The sequence below is a fragment of the Alosa pseudoharengus genome, unplaced genomic scaffold (assembly GCF_046254945.1).
Source record: "Alosa pseudoharengus isolate Yale_2024_CS ecotype anadromous, Long Island Sound unplaced genomic scaffold, YU_APseudo_1.1 YU_APseudo_1.1_scf_11, whole genome shotgun sequence".
Taxonomy (NCBI): domain Eukaryota; kingdom Metazoa; phylum Chordata; class Actinopteri; order Clupeiformes; family Clupeidae; genus Alosa; species Alosa pseudoharengus.
Genome location: NW_027468576.1, coordinates 40,774,285 through 40,786,548, shown reverse-complemented (window position 1 = coordinate 40,786,548; position 12,264 = coordinate 40,774,285). Strand labels below are relative to the sequence as shown.

General features: G+C 42.3%; 1 long non-coding RNA gene across 1 annotated transcript; it reads left to right on the top strand.

Moving 5' to 3' along the window:
- The first annotated feature begins 3,028 nt into the window (after positions 1-3,028).
- Positions 3,029-12,048, top strand: LOC143116543 (uncharacterized). The gene is made up of 3 exons (XR_012985829.1): positions 3,029-3,174; positions 4,712-4,800; positions 11,938-12,048. It is a non-coding gene; the product is annotated as an uncharacterized LOC143116543 (long non-coding RNA).
- Positions 12,049-12,264: the final 216 nt, after the last annotated feature.

The window sequence follows — 12,264 nt, the reverse complement described above, 5'->3', positions numbered from 1 at the left end:
GCAGAGAAGCCGTCGCAGCGCTGCGCCAGACATGTTTCTGGTGAAAAGACAGAAAACGCCACGCAGCCACCACCCAACTGACACACAACAGACACAGAAAACGCCACGCAGCCACCACCCAACTGACACACAACAGACACAGAAAACGCCACCACCCAACTGACACACAACAGACACAGAAAACGCCACGCAGCCACCACCCAACTGACACACAACAGACACACAATGTTCACGGCGCGCACCCAGTATTAAACAGGTCTTATAGTAGGCTAGGCTACAGCTGACGCATATCGCAGGGTAGTAGCAGATTGTCTTGGTAGTGTATTATACTAGATCTAATTGAGTGCCTGTCACTTTAAGACGTTCGTGAGGGAACCCTTGCGATTGTACAGTTAAAAGGCTGCTGATGTGTGGATGCAATTCATAAAGTTTTCTAGGTAGTTAGTTAACGGTTCGTACTTCTCCTTGGGACAATCACTTTTGAGTCTTGGAAAACACTTTTCCATTTACATCGGGATTTTGCAAAGTCAATGAAATGAGCCCTGCATGAGTAACGAAATTGACAAACAGCTGTAACTAAGCATGCTAAACTCCAAACCGTATTCTAACGTTAGCTTTGAGATACTGCTTGATTGCATAACTTGACTTAGTTTAGTCTCCTCAATGTACTATGTTGTGATAAGACCTTAGCAGAGTTAAGTTTAATGCAGCAGTTTTGAACAAATTTGTGCAGCATTTTCAAGATGCTAAGCGGATTTAATAGCAATTTAGCCCACTGTCTTCTATGCAATGCATCTATGTGGCAACAACAATCCTTCAACAATCGTTAATGTTTTGTTAAATGCACATGCAGAGGAGGGGTAGCGGGCTCGTTACGAGAGAGAGCGGGGCGGGGCAAGGAAAGGCTGTGTGCGTAAATAATAATAAAAATAGTACAACATAGAACATTAATGTGTAGCGGCCGGTTTTGATTTCGTGGCGCCTTGCCACAGATTAGTCAATGTATGGGAAACACTGGTGTACAGTATATCTGTGTGTGTGTGTGTGTGTGTGTGTATCTGTGTGTGTGTCCATTCATGTGTGTGTGTTAGAGTATGTGCTCCACCGGAAGCTGAATCGGACACTCAGCTCCGTGCCCAGGGGAGATGTGGACGTGGAGCGGAACCGAGCCAGAATGGCGTCCACCACGTACCGATTCTTCTTCCCTGAGGTGAGACGCCGGTCAGCAGTGCTCCATTACAGCAGTGCTCTGTACAGCAGTGCTCCATTACAGCAGTGCTCCATTACTGTACAGCAGTGCTCCATTACTGTAACAATAACAGCCAAAAGTACTGTTTAAAATATCACTCAAACTAACAAGAATGACAGCGTCCACACACACATACACACACTCTCACACACACACACACTCTCTCACACACACACACACACACTCTCTCTCTCACACACACACACACACACACACACACAGTCACACACACACACACAGTCACACACACACACACACTCACACACACACACACTCACACACACACACACACACTCACACACACACACACACACACACACACACTCACACACACTCTCTCTCCCCTGCGCACGAAGCTGTCTGCGTGTTGTAGGCTAGATTTGCTTGAGTTCTTTCTATCTGCTTTACTTTTGCGAGTTGCGACCACCTCGTCACATTAATAGGCTATGTAGCCTATGTTATAGACATTCTATGAGGTACCAGTATTTAGCTGTGTCACAAAACAATAATATTTGTCAGACTACTTTTAAAATGATATTCAGGGCTATATACATTTTAAACATTCGGGGCTGAAGACCCGACAAAGCCTTGCATTAATTCTTCAGGTGGGAAGTGTCAGGAATTTTCATACGAGAGACGCTCTCATTGGTGGTTAGGATATGGAGTTGGGGATTGACAGCAACATAGCCAATCACATTATGAGAGATGCTGAATTTAACATCAACTGCGATGTTTGATTTTAAATTAATGTAAATTTAGCCGGGACTGTAAGCTGGCACACGTGGGTGCTCGATGTTTTCCGTGGGTGCTCGAGCGACGGAGCACCCACGGTATCGGCGCCTATGCCCAAGACACACACACACACACACACACACACACACACACCTCCGGTTATGCTGTTGCACGTAACATAGTTATACACCAGCTGATACACACACACACACACTCACACAAACACATACCTCCAGTCATGCTGTTGCACGTAACATATTTATACACCAGCTGACACACACACACACACACACACACACACACACACACAGACTCACACAAACCTCCAGTTATGCTGTTGCACGTAACATAGTTATTCACCAGCTGAACTAAACAAAGCCCTAAGAAATCATTGACCACCAGAAAGTCAGAAAGTTGACACCATCCTAAAGCATGCATACACACTTTTTTAATATATATTGTATGTTTTTTGGATTTGTTTGTCATTCTATGTATCAATGTGTGAGTCTGTATAAGTATTGTCTAGCTCTATGTAACTTATGGCTCCTAAATGCAAGACAAATTCCCCCTTGGGGCAATAAAGGTTTCATTCATTCATTATCCTACATCTGGCAACCCAGAAGAGGCTCGCGTCTGGTAGTCTCCAGTGTTTTGATTTTGGCCTACAGAACGTTCGGTAACAATCCTACAAATCGCTCCTTTAGTACTACTGTGACAAAAGCTCAGTTTTAGTTCTTAGTTCGGATGGCCCCCTTGCATCAACATCGCACAAACGTTCCTGCTGAATGTGGCTCTGTGTTCTCTCCCCTCACCCCAAACGTTCCTGCTGAATGTGGCTCTGTGTTCTCTCCCCTCACCCCAAACGTTCCTGTTCTAATGTGGCTGTGTTCTCTCCCCTCACCCCAAACGTTCCTGCTGAATGTGGCTGTGTTCTCTCCCCTCACCCCAAATGTTCCTGCTGAATGTGGTTCTGTGTTCTCTCCTCCTACCGGGGGCTCCTCAGGGGAACCACAGCGAGGTTCCCACGCATGCGGACGGGGCCAGCCTCAGAACCAGGAGTAACGTGCAGTTTGGTCGGCCCAGTTTGGGTCAGATGTTCTACGGAACTTCCTCCAAAGAGGACTACCCGAGACGAGAGGGGGCCCGGGCCCAGCCCCACACACACCCCTCTGGACGTGTGCTCTCCGGCCTGGGTATGAGCACACACACCAACCACCACCAAACATCAGGCTGTCTGATTGGCTCCTACCAGAGCCATGTCTAGTCTAAACCGAAACATCAGGCTCTCTGATTGGCTCCCACCAGAGCCATGTCTCTCTACACCAAACATCAGGCTCTCTGATTGGCTCCCACCAGAGCCATGTCTCTCTACACCAAACATCAGGCTCTCTGATTGGTTCCTACCAGAGCCATATCTAGTCTATACCGAAACATCAGTCAAACATCATCAGTTGGTTCTTACGTTTTGGGCTAACCAGAAGCGGCACTATGCTTGGTTTTCACACTTTGATTTTTACATTTGAAGTACTAAATTTACAACCCCAAATTAGAAAAAGTTGGGACATTGTGTAAAATGCAAATAAAAACAGAATGTGATAACTGCAAATCTTGTTGCAAAAAGGACATAGACAACATCTGAAATGTTGAAATGTAGCTGAAATGACAATTACAAATTTGACTATTTCATGGTTAATATAATATGCTCATTTTAAATTTCATGCTGCAACACATTTCAAAAAATGTTGGGACAGAGGCAACAAAATGCAAAGCAAAATGAATTCTGCAGCTGAAAAGGCCTGACCTGTCCAATTGGGTGTGTCAGACGGTTCTGCAGTCCAGACCTGTCCAATTGGGTGTGTCAGACGGTTCAGTAATCCAGACCTGTCCAATTGGGTGTGTCAGACGGTTCAGCAGCTGAAATATATTGTGGAAGAAGGGGACAACATTTCATTCTCAAAACTCTAGCAACTGGTCCCTAAACACAGAATGCTGTGAAATCCGGAGGTGAAGCAGCACAGTGGTAAACATGCCCCGGTCCCAGATAGATAGATAGATAGATACTTTATTGATCCCCAGGGGAAATTCAAGAAACCCAACTTCTTTTAAAAGAAGTCCCAACTTCTTTTAAAACATGTTGCTGGCATCAAATTCAAAATGAACATATATTTTCCCTGAAATAGTCAAATTTGTCATTTTTGCATCTAAATATGGGTTAACAAAATGTGTAGATTATCACATTCTGTTTTTATTTGCATTTTACACAACGTTCCAACTTTTTCTGATTTGGGGTTGTTCTATTATTGCTATAACCAGATTACTGGTCCAATGCTACATAGTTCAATAAGTAAGTATAAGTAAAAATACTCTTTTGATCCCGTGAGGGAAATTTGGTCTCTGCATTTATCCCAATCCGTGAATTAGTGAAACACACTCAGCACACAGTGAACACACAGTGAGGTGAAGGACACACTAATCCCGGCGCAGTGAGCTGCCTGCAACAACAGCGGCGCTCGGGGAGCAGTGAGGGGTTAGGTGCCTTGCTCAAGGGCACTTCAGCCATGCCTACTGGTCGGGGTTCGAATCGGCAACCCTCCGGTTACAAGTCCGAAGCGCTAACCAGTAGGGCACGGCTGCCCCAATATTTAATAGATCATTATTATGAGAGTTCAATATTTAATAGATCATTATTAATATTTAATAGATCATTATTATGACCTTTTTTGTCCCCAGAACCAGAACCTGCTATCACAACGGTACAGAGAGACTTCCGTCCCTCAAACGGAAAAAGGCAGGAGCTGCCCCCCTCTCAATTAAAACAGGTAAGCGGTAGACCCCACTCAGTTAAAACAGGTAACTCAGTTAAAACAGGTAAGCGGTAGACCCCTCTCAGTTAAAACAGCTGGTGGTAGTAGACGCCCAGTCAGAACAGGTGAGCCGCACCACAAGCAGTTGAAACAGGAGTTAAAATGGTTCAAATAAAACAGGAGTTAAAATGGTTCAAACTAGATGTACCGCATAGCGGTACAAAATATGACCGCCGCTCAGTCCTATACATCCGTTCCGCAAAAATAAATCACACTTCAATTTGTCTCCATATTTTACTCCATCCCCCACTCTTGAAATGTTTGTGTATGCTTGTTTGGCATGCCTGAGTGTGTGTGTGCGGCTGCACAGAAAGTAGCCTACTGGTGCTGAAAAGGTGAATAGATTGTAGAATAGCCAAAGAAGATGTAGCATTGTTATAAAACCTTTAAAATCTCTAAACAATCCCAAGTAGGGCAGTTCATCACAGTTCATCCATTGCAACTGGATTGATGAAAGGTCACTTACACCTGTAGGCTACATTGTATTTGGGAAAAGCAAAAGGTATCAGCATAATGTTATTTATTTATTTATTTATTTATTTATTTATAAACAAAAACATCTCTGTCAGTTCCATGCCGTTTTCAACAGCTATCAAAAACAAAGGTCATTTTTGGATGGATGGATTTTTTTGTGAATGTTTCTTCTTCTACAAGATTTTAGTCATCTTTAGTTCATGTAATACTTTATTGTCAATGCACAAATTAAGTAACAGTAGTCTGAAACGTTATTGTTAATGCACAAATTAAGTAACAGTAGTCTGAAACGAAATGCTGTTTTACATCTAACCAGTGGTGCAAATAACAGACATGGCCTTGATGAAATGACTGTTCATACACATTTTAACGGGCCAAAGTTGAAGAGCTGTTGTCCGTTATTGTTTGTGCAAATATAGGCTGATTCATGTTCCCTTGCATTGTGTAACTGAGGTCCATGGCTAGTCTGGCTTTCACGAGACCAAGCTCAATCTTTTAAGAAATCAAAAAATAAATAGCGGGCAGATCAGGCTGGGTTCACCCAGCCTAGTCCATAGGCACCCGATATTGTTTAATTTTCCGATTAAGATATTGACGCTCTGGCTATTCTAAATGCAAAAATGCATCAGGGAGTTATGACAACACTGTAACTAACAAACTAGATCCTAATAGAAAGCTGTTAGCTTCCCTAAGCTACAGGTAGGCTTATAAGGTAGGCCTATTTACAACATAAATTGTCAATAGGCTATGCTGGCGACACAAATAAAATCTCCTTTGGAAACCAATGGCTTACGCCTTACAGTATCAAGTGGACTTAAACTGCCATACCGTGGCGAAAAGTTGTAATAAAATTCACGCAGCTCCATGAGTCAAGGAAAGCGCGAATGAAGTAGCCACTTCTAAATGGGACCCACTACACAGTAGCTTAAGGTGTGTTGCTAAAGCAGCCATAATGAAATGAAGGTGTCATTGTTTGGATACTTCACACACACGTGCTTTTTAATTTCACAGACTACAACTACCAAGCTGGAATCAAAGCACATCGATTCCCCTCTCACACCCTGCACGCACTTAAAACAAAATAAACAGGCGTCTCAGTCTCACGCATGTATAGGCAAAACTGTATCAGACCGGTGTAACGTTAGTAAATCTTCCATTGCACAGAATGATTTTTGTAGCACGTGCAACAAATGACAGTCGAAAGATACAATTACAGTGCTGCTATCAATTTGCTTGGTATAACCGCATTTATAGTTTTCTACAAATGCAATCAATCAAATTGGCCTCCATCACTCAACCAACGCTAACGGTAACATTACCTAGGTCCTTATTGATATTATAAGATTAACGTACCCTCAGTAAAAACCAAGCATGTCCGATAAACATCCTCAGATTTATTTCGGCTTCAAGAAGAAATGGGAATTACATTTCATGTGAACATCATCCTATCCTTATTAGACGTTCTCTGCGGTAAACTAGTCCTTGTAGGAAGCGTCCATTGTTTTTCCAACCCACTTTTAACTTCCAACAAAAAATTACGTCTCACTGCAACGATGCGCCATCTAGTGGACAAACGACTACTTATCGCCAATACTGGAAATGCAGCCATGATGATGATGATGAATATTTATTTTGGCTTTCTTGTAATGCTACTAAATTTGTAATTATGTATCGGCCGTTCTAATACCGATAGTTTGTGGGTGCCTGTGTGTGTGTGCATTTGTATATGTGTGCACCGCCATCTACAGGCCAATGAGTGTACAGTCACTAAATGTACACAAAACCTAATTTTTTTAGACCCCCCCATGGATGGAATTCTACGAAACTTGGCATACCCCCAGAGAATGCCAGGTCAATCATACACATAAAATTTGGTGCAGTTCTGAACATCTTAACTGAAGATAGGGGCGATTAAAGCAGAATAATATTGCATTTTCATTTTTTACCGGGGGGGTGCAAATCACAAATGAGTGATTATGGGCCAGGTTGATGTGGGCCCTTGAGACCAACATACCATAAAAGATTCTTCATCCTCAGTGCCACGGTTCAGGTAGTTATTTAGGAAAAACTGCTTTTTTTTAGGTTCGGGGGGCCCAGCACGGGGGGGGAGTGGCCCCCGGGGACGAAACTAAATTTTTCCGTAAAAGTCTAGTGGGGCTACATACCCACCAAATTTCATGTGCCCCGGTGGTTCGGTGTCCCGGGTATCGTTGACCAAAAATTCAGGAAGTAGATGACGGGGAAAAAAAAAAAAAGAAAAAAAAACTTTGACAATCCCTATATGACCGCTTCGCTAGCGGCGGTCATAATAAAACAGGAGTAAAATGGTTCAAATAAAACAGGAGCAAAATGGTTAGAATATGGTTAGTAGCTGATCTGAAGTCCAGACATCTGAAACAAGAAGACTGTTTAGTTTGGCCAACAGTCTGTCAGTCACTCATTCACCTCCTACAGCTTCTATTTTAGGACCTACTCATCCGTGGACCAAATACTGGACTGTGACACTTCAAATAATTGTTTTTCTTTTCCAGGAGCCTGAACTTTGATACAGTTTATGTAAAAAGAGACTGTCTGAATAGTTCACTATCAATGAAACTAGGTCAACTACTGCAGACCGAGTCCACTGTTTAGACTGTCCAGATTTGGGAGCTGTTATAGATATTACAGGGCCCTAACTGAAAAGCTTAAGGTAGCATCAGTGTTTACATGTAATGTCTTGCCAATTAGCAAATTGATTTTGCCTAGTTATTATGACCGCCGCGCAGCGAAGCGGCGGTCATATAGGTTTAGTCAGATTTTTTTTTTTTTTTTCGCATGTCCAAATTTCTGTCAATGAGTCCCGGGACACTGAAAGACCGGGGTAGACGAAACTTGGTGGGCATGTAACCCCGCTGGACTGCACCCCCCGAAAGGAGGGTAGGGCAGACACAGTTTTCTGTGAATATCTCGAGAACCGTAAGGTTTAGGAGGACCATTTTTTTTTTTTTATGTTGATCTCTAGGGGCCATGTCAACCCATTCCATAACCACTCATTTCATGTATAGCGCCACCTAGTTAAACACAAAAAAGTAAAAATGAGGTGTTGTAATCGCAGGTATCTGTGACCTAACATAGTCAAAACTGCACGAAATTGGAAGTGTAGGATCATTATGACACCCTCTGAATGCACGCCAAGTTTCGTGGAATTCCGTTCATGGGGGGCCACACAATAAATTCATTTATGTTACTATACACCAACTGGCCTGTAGGTGGCCGGAGACAGTTTTCTGTGAATATCTCGAGAACCGTAGGGCCTAAGGAGGTCCACCTTTTTTTTGTATGTTGATCTCAAGGGGCCATGTCAACCCATCCCATTACCACTTATTTCATGTATAGCGCCACCTAGTTAAAAATTAAAAAGCAAAAAATTAGGTGTTTCCATCACAATATCTCTGGCTGACATGGTCAAAACTGCACGAAATTGAAAGTGTAGGATCATTATGACACCCTCCGAATGCATGCCAAGTTTTGTGTACTTTCGTTCATGGGGGGCCTTACAATAAAACAATTTATGTGTACATTTAGTGACGTACACCAACAAGGATTCCCGGGACACTGAAAGACCGGGGTACACAAAACTTGGTGGGCATGTACCCCCACATGGATAGCATGGAACTGTCATTTTTCGTTTTGATCTGTAGCCCCCCCGCTGGACTGGACCCCCCGAAAGGAGGGTAGGCCAGACACAGTTCTCTGTGAATATCTTGAGAACTGTAGGGCCTAGGATGACCATTTTTTCCGTATATTTGCCTCCAGGGGTCATGTTAGCCCAGTTCATGTGCACACATGTGCACAAACAGATACACACACACACACACATTCACAGTAATCATGACACATACTCACACAGTAGACATATGTACGCTTCCATGCACAGGCACATACGCAGGCACGCACACACACACACACACACACACACACTCACACACACACACACACCCACACACATAACATAAACATAACACAAACAATCAAGAATTTCTGATATTTATGAACAGGCAAGATGGAGGTGGGGTTGTATAAAATGAATTTTACATGTGAAATCTATGAACTAATCATGTTTTGGTACTTGTTGTCTAGCAGATACCAGTGAGAATTGAGTGTGGATAATGCAATTTAGTGAGACAGTTAGAATCATATAGGCCTTTCAGCGTGATTTCTTTTTGTGGAAAAAATGTGCTGGACTGGGCGGCGGTCATATTTTGTACCGCTCTGCGGTACATCTAGTTAGATCAGCTTTAGTTAATTTAGACTTAACACTTAAATGACACATATAAACACCTTGATCAGAATAAAACTGCTGATTAAACAGCCATGTATACGGTCAATCAGATTGGCTGCTGTATCTTCTCAAGGAAAAATGAAGCAACAACGGCTATTCCCATCAAAGATTCTAAAGTGCTTGAGAGCACCTGATCGGAATAGAACGAACCCCATGTAAAAGACTCTAAAGTGCTTGAGCACCTGATCGGAATAGAACGAACCCCATGTAAAAGACTCTAAAGTGCTTGAGCACCTGATCAAAGTAGAATGTACTCAATGTAAACAGATGGCATGAATCTTTTAATTGGAATCGTTTAATCGGAATGACAAAAAACTGTCCATGTAAACCCACCTACTGACACCAGACTCTGATCTCAGGCCTTAGCCAATCAGACCACTCAGGGCCTTAGCCTATCATACCACTCAGGGGCCTTAGCCAATAAGACCACTCAGGGCCTTAGCCAACAACAACACTTACCTGGTGTCATCAGAAGTTGGTTAATTAAACAACACTTACCTGGGGGATATTCCATCAACTTCACTAAAGGCCAAACCTGGCTTATTTCGATAAGTCTCGCTAATTTTAGTGAGAATTCCGTTCCACTAATGAGGTTAACGTGAATCCCAGCTTGGTAACTATGGGAATTTATGCCACAGAACTAATCTGCTCCGTAGCAGGTTAACTTTCAAGCTAAATTAAGCTGTCAAAGTCCATAGGTGTCCCTGTGCACAAACCTTCAGTTGAACAGGTGCAGGTGAGGCAGGTAAGTATAATCCAAGAGTGAAAGATTAAGAATCAACGCACACTGAGGAGCGCTAGGCGAAACGCGTTGTTCGTTTAAAAATAAATATTAAGTTAATAGTGATCAGTGTGCAGTGATTCTTAATCTTTCACTCTAAATTAAGCTGTGTTGCAAAAAAAAACAATCAGTCGGAAAACGAGTCCAAAAAGATGGTTCCGTCAACCTGTGCTTTCGTCACCTGTAGCCTACACCTTCAAAAATAGAAATGTTTTTTCCTACAGTGTCACCAAGCATGGATTTACACATTCACTACCTCCAAAGAACGTATGAAGATTATGCGATTAAAAATATTTTAACTTCACATGCGTGTGGTTCTAGGAATCTTGCTACTCTACGTCACTTACGTTCGGTGGTGGTGTAACGTGCAGCGACGTTGCAGCAACGTGCAGCAACGTGCATAGGAAAGGAATTACATTCTTGCGTGTTCGCAGGTTCGCTTCCCATACGAAGTATTAAGGCTCCATAGTTTATCACCTTGATAATGGAATTTTTAGCTATAATCTTTGATGAAAGACATATGTCTACTGCTGATAAAGGGTCATGCACATTTTGGTAGGCTGTTCAGTGACAGCTTTGCCAGTGGGCTTCAGCTATAGCCTATCTGATGCAAGCCAAAGGATAATTCTGTAGCCAGCTAATAATTAAAACTGCTTCATGTGTCGACGATTGTTCATGAATGTCAAATCAACTGTGTGCTACACAGATTAAATATTAGGCATAAATTGAATTGAAAGCCATTGCATTTCAGATAATTTTATTCCAAAACACTTTGGGACTTATGGGAGACAATATTATGTTGATACTAATTTATTTTATGACCACCTACACCTAGACAATAATTTGGAGTGAACTCTTTTAATCTAAGAACATAAGCTAGGCTATAGATAGTTTTGAATATCCATATGCATATCCATAAGTTGTTTTTGAGTTTATACTATTTATTAATTCACTCGTTTTGTTCAAGCATAGACTGTATAGACCTATGTGTTCAAGAGTGAAGCCAATCAAACTCGCAATTGATTTCAAAACCATTAGCATTGTTGTTTTAAATGTATGCTTTCATTATTCTCCCATTTCTGTAGGCAATCTATTTTTTTCTCTCGATGTTAAATTTAATGACTTTCGATGAAAATCCTGTAGATGGTGCTTGCCAAATCAAACAGAAACAGTCTAGTATTGTCTCAATTTTACGACATATATCCTCTTTTCATCAATCTACTGCTTTGGTCTACTGTTCTACTTCGTGCACATGCAGAGATGAAGCTGACTTTAACCTCGCTTGAATAAACGAGGCCAAGATGCTGCTAACTTGAGTTAATGGAACGGCTTCAGCCCCAAGTGAAAGTCTACGCTAGTTCAAGCCAGGCTATATCTGTTAAGCGCCGCCTTCATTAGCGAGGTTGATGGAATATCTACCTGGTGTCATCAGAAGTTGGTTAATTTAAACAACACTATGGTGTCATCAGAAGTATGCACCTCAGGCTTATTTGTTTGTTTGTTTGTTTGTTTGTAGATTAAAGAGAGTCACATCAGTCCACCCTGTGAGGAGCACCACTTCAACACAACCCACAACGAGGCCTTTACATCATTTCCTCTGTCAAAAACATCAGCAATGAACCCACAGAGACTCCAGCACAGCTACGTCCCCCTGTAGAAACTCACACACACACGCACACACACACACACTGTTATTATGTACTGTTACCTTTAAAACAAATAAACACATGTTGCTGCTCTTAGTTTGTGTCTGTGTAATGATTAGCAATCTTCTAGAACCTTTTCTCACTGGGGTCATCACAGGGTCACCACAGGGTCACCACAGGGTCTACTGAAAGGTGAG